The sequence below is a fragment of the Lotus japonicus genome, chromosome 2, assembly GCF_012489685.1.
Source record: "Lotus japonicus ecotype B-129 chromosome 2, LjGifu_v1.2".
NCBI lineage: Eukaryota > Viridiplantae > Streptophyta > Magnoliopsida > Fabales > Fabaceae > Lotus > Lotus japonicus.
The window spans coordinates 37,044,736-37,049,851 of record NC_080042.1 but is presented as its reverse complement, the minus strand read 5'-3'; the positions used below and the strand labels follow the sequence as shown (position 1 = coordinate 37,049,851).

Here is a 5,116-nt window from a genome sequence, read left to right as displayed (position 1 = left end):
AAGATGTTTTCCTACTCCAAACATTGTAATATAATTTTAAAATGTAAGGTTTTCTCAAACTTTTTCATAAGCAACGCTTTTCGCTTGAAATAAGTGATTTTGTCAAAACGAACATCAACTGTACAGCGACTTTAGCTAATTTTTAAATACGTCAAATAAACTCCGAAAAATCTAATATTTTTATCCTGACTTCATCTACAGGTTTTGTAAATCCTCATAAATTTTCAAGTCCAAATTCGAAGTACAAAATTCAGGAAAAATCAAATACTACAGCAGTTCGTGAGAAACGGACAGCTTAACCCGTGCTCACTAAAATGCGTGTAACTTGAGCTAGAGAAATCTAAATGACATGAAACCAGTGGCAAAAGTTTGCTAACAGAAAATGCTACAATTCTTATGAAGACTACTTCTTCAAATTCGGTCATTAAACCTACGAATTTCACAGAACAGCAGCTACTATAGTCACAGGACAACAATAGCATAACTTCTCCTAATCTAATATTGAACCCATGCTCATCGAGAGGTAATCAATACATCAAAAACAGAACTAACTAGAGATTAACCATCTCCAATGCCCTTACATTTTCAAAAACATTTTCAGCCCCTACAAGAATTAAAACGATACCACAGAAAAATATTTCGTTTTCTACCTTAAGCCTCATGGCTAAGGTTCTGAATTTGCTTCTTCATCTTCTGTAACAGCAGCTTCTGCCTTCCTCTGAGGACCATCATTGTTGAACAACACTGGCACAGTTCAAGCAAGGACTCAGCAGATGAATAAGAGGATTAAAATTAGGGTTTTGAAAAGGGAAAAGCAGAAATTGGAAGGGAGGATTAATCTCTTACCCAAAATTGATAATCAATTCAGCAAGAGGAGGAGGAGAGCTTCCTGGTTCTGAGTTCAGTGACATCTCCGGCGAAGGTTGGCCGGAGAAGACGGTGGTTCACGGTGGCTGGCGGCGGTTTCCGGCGAAGGTGGTCGGAATCCAAAATTTCTTCAGGGGTTTTGCAGCGCACGTTGAGGGGAGTTCCATGGTGTGGTTGGTTTCTCCAAAAACTCAGTGGTTCGCCGGAGATCGGAGTTGGAAGGTGGCGGTTTTTAGGGTTTCGTTTTCTCTCTTGTCCTTGCGTTGGTGGCGTCGTTCATGGCGCTGGGAGTGGGTGATGGCGGTTGTGGCCGCCATGCTTGCTGGAGAACTGAGGAGAGGCGGCGGGGGTCACCTATGGTGGTGGTGCGTTCGCGGTGAAGAGGCATGGAAGTGGTGGTTCGCGTGAGCGGAGAAGGCTCGCTGTGGTGGCGGCTTGGCCTTGGGTGGCGGCGGCCATGAGAGGAGAAGGAGGTGGTGTGTGGCTTAGGGTTGCAGAGGAAAATGGAGGAGAAGAAAAATGGAGAAGAAGAAGAAAGTGAGGGAGAGATGTCGAGTGAGGGAGAAGAGAGAGAGAGAGAGAGAGCGTGAGTGGGTGAAGTGAGTGAGAGAGTGAATTGATTTCTTCTTGGGGTGGGGCCCACGTAAGAGAGAGAAAGTGATCAGAAAATTGAATAATTTAAATGAGAGAGAAAGATAGAGTAGAAATTTGAAATTTGAATGAGTGGTTGGAAATAGAGATGGTGAGTTGGAAAGATAAGAATGAATTAATTTGGTGGTTGAGTTGAGAAAAGAATAAAGGATATTCCTTTGTGATGCTTGATAGGCTATCACAAGTAAATAACAAAGATGACCTGTTAGAGCAGGTCATCTCTTCATAAAAGAGAGATAAATTAAAGAATAGAAATTATTAAAATTAAAAATAAAATAATACATACAAAAATAATTATAATTAAATTCTTACTTTTAAATAACTTTATAAATTCAAAATATTAAAATTAATTAATAAAATAATAAATTACCTAATAATAGAAAATGGGGTGTTACAACTCTCCTCCACTTAAGAATTTTCACCCTAAAAAATTTCTTTAAACAAACAACTCGGGGTAGGAGTCCTTCTATCCTACTGACCAAAATAGTATCGATTGTGTCATAAACACATATCGAATACAACAGGAATTAAACATGCTAATATACCTAGCCTATTGACCGATCATGCTCTGATACCACTAATGTAACACTCTCTAAACCCCGCGTAAATATTATAGCATAAATCAGAGTAAAATGCATAACATAGAGGGTGTCACACTTATTCTCCAAAACCATAAATCAAAACACCTGTCATGCTCAAAATAAATATATAAATTTCCAACTTTAGTGTCATAACATCTTATGCATAGCACAACGGATTTATTTTTCAACTCCTAGATAAAAGAAAATCCAAGAATAAATAAAGAGAGTACATGAAATAACTCTTAACATCCAAGTAAAATACTAAACGTTTCCCCGTGTTACATAACAGAGCATGACTCCCGTAACTAAAGTACCTATAAAAGACTAGCTCCTCCGACTAACCCTTGCGAGAAGCTCCACTATCCTCGGCACCTGAGCGATGTCGCATAGAACATCATTCCAACAGAAGGGTGAGAACTCATATCATATGGATAAGCATAATTATAAGTAATGTAAAAGCTTATAAGTGTTTCCACCTAAATTCCTCACACTTCACTAACGAATAATAAATTATGTAATTTTATATAATCAATCTACTTCACAGATATGACAATAATCCATAATTAACAGCTCAGATAAAGCAAATATAAATATCTTCAATTACCACAACCACAAATTCTCCAAAAATATCGCAGTTATCATTATTTAACATCAACAGTTCCCTATAATAACATATATGACTCAAGTGTGACTCTGTGCAAATGCCTTTGGTACCAAAGTTGTTATCCTTAGCGGTATCACCGCGTCCGCGCCAGACAGATAACCACCAATAAAGCCCTCGCTCTAGGCTTTAAAACCACTCCAGTTTTGGGAGAAGTCACTAGTCTCCACGAGAACTAGCAAACATTGCCTCTTGACAACTATGCAGTGTATTGTGCACAACTCAACTAACATATGCATATTCATACATGACGAGTACATCATCATCTAGATATTGTTAAGGTCTAATAATGTTCCTAATAAAATAATTTCCCTTTATAAAGGCATAGTATCGCATCTAACACAAATAGTTCACAGAATATTATTCAATATTATTATTAAAATAATATGCCCTAAAACCGGGTCTTACAATATGGTTGCTGAAAATAGCTATGATGCTGGAAGGTGTTCTTTGTCCTGCCTGAGTGTTTACTCTGAATGTTATCCAAGCTACTTTGTGTAAGATCAAGTTTTGATCTAGTAGTACAACTCTATGTTTTGATGATTACAAGTTAACCTTTTGATATGAACAATTGTGGTACTCTAACGTGTTTTTCTGAGTGTGCTATTTACAGGCTCTGACCCTGACTCAATTTCACACAAATCAGAAGCACTGTGTATAAAGAGTGACCCAAGCAACGCTTTCGCATTCACCATGTTCAGTATGAACAGTGGAAAAGCTTCAGAAGATCTGAAGCTATACAAACTCTGATGAGGACTCAGTCGCTAGAAGCTCTGATGATCCAGAAGTTCTGACAACCAAGAAACACTGAAGGTTCAGATGTTCCGATGGTGTAGAAGACTCTGAAGATCCAGAAGCTGAATAGTGGAAACTCTGAAGTCCAGAAGCAAGAAACTCTGAAGGCCATGTTCTTCCCTCTGAGTTCAGAATCAGAAGATACAATGGTCAGAGGATCTGTGCTTTCCCTCTGACTCTGATCAACCGGCTTCACAAGTTCCAATATGAAGTATTCCTCTGATCAGAAGTCTCCTAGGTTAAAAGGTCAAGTCGCTATCCAAGTACAAAAGCAAGTGTACCTTCCTGACGACCTACCTAACGTTCTCAGCCACAGCAGAAGCTGGATTTTCCAGAACTGCCCTCCAACGGTAGCATTTCCCATGCAACGCTCAACCCTAATCCTTGGAGTATATATAGAGGCTGAAGATTGAAAGAAGCGGCTAGAAGAGAAGTGAATACAAGAAGCAACACACGCGCAAGATATTCAAAATATTCTAAGCTTTCTTTCATCTTGTAATTTATTTTAGTTTACACTCAGCTTATTCAGAAGCAAACCCTTGTAAACACCAACCTCAAACAGTTGTTTGATTTTTCCTTTAGGAGATCAAGGTTGATCGGATCCTAGAGAAGACTAAGAGAGTGAATCTTAGTGTGAGCTAAGTCAGTGTAATTGTTAGTCACTTGTAGGTTTCAAGTGCAGTTGTAACTCTTACCTGATTAGTGGATTGCCTTCATTCTAAGAAGGAAGAAATCACCTTAACGGGTGGACTGGAGTAGCTTGAGTGATTTATCAAGTGAACCAGGATAAAATCCTTGTGTGCTTTTCTATCTCTATCTTTTGCACTTAGTTCTCGAAAAGATTTGTTAAAATCTTTAAGGTGGTAGTTTTTGTACTGAAAACGTTATTCAAACCCCCCCTTTCTACCGTTTTTCATACCTTCAATTGGTATCAGAGCGCAAGTTCTGATTACCACACCTAACAGTGTTCAGTGATCCGGGCCGGTGTGAAAAACAATGGCTGCCACCACCAGTGAAACTCAAAGAGATGGTTACAACGCAAAGCCTCCTATGTTCGATGGTCAAAGGTTCGAATATTGGAAAGATAGACTGGAAAGTTTCTTTCTGGGTTTCGATGCAGATCTCTGGGATATTATTGTGGATGGCTATGAGCGTCCAGTTGATGCAGATGGCAAAAAGATCCCAAGGTCAGAGATGTCTGCAGATCAAAAGAAGCTGTACTCACAACATCATAAAGCAAGAGCAATTCTTCTAAGTGCTATCTCCTATGAGGAGTACCAGAAGATTACAGATCGTGAGTTTGCTAAAGGCATTTTTGATTCTCTGAAGATGTCTCATGAAGGAAACAAGAAAGTCAAAGAATCAAAGGCATTGTCTTTGATCCAAAAGTATGAATCCTTCATCATGGAGCCAAATGAGTCCATTGAAGAAATGTTCTCCAGATTTCAACTGCTTGTAGCTGGCATACGTCCTCTCAACAAGAGCTACACAACAAAAGATCACGTCATAAGGGTCATCAGGTGTCTTCCTGAAAGTTGGATGCCTTTGGTGACTTCAATAG

At 39.0% G+C, this 5,116-nt stretch overlaps 1 long non-coding RNA gene across 1 annotated transcript; it reads right to left on the bottom strand.

The window, feature by feature from the left end:
- Nucleotides 1-345: 345 nt before the first annotated feature.
- On the bottom strand, nucleotides 346-1,690 carry LOC130737975 (uncharacterized). Its single transcript, XR_009019061.1, has 2 exons — nucleotides 847-1,690; nucleotides 346-744 (listed from the first exon to the last, which is right to left on the bottom strand). It is a non-coding gene; the product is annotated as an uncharacterized LOC130737975 (long non-coding RNA).
- Between the last annotated feature and the right edge of the window lie 3,426 nt (nucleotides 1,691-5,116).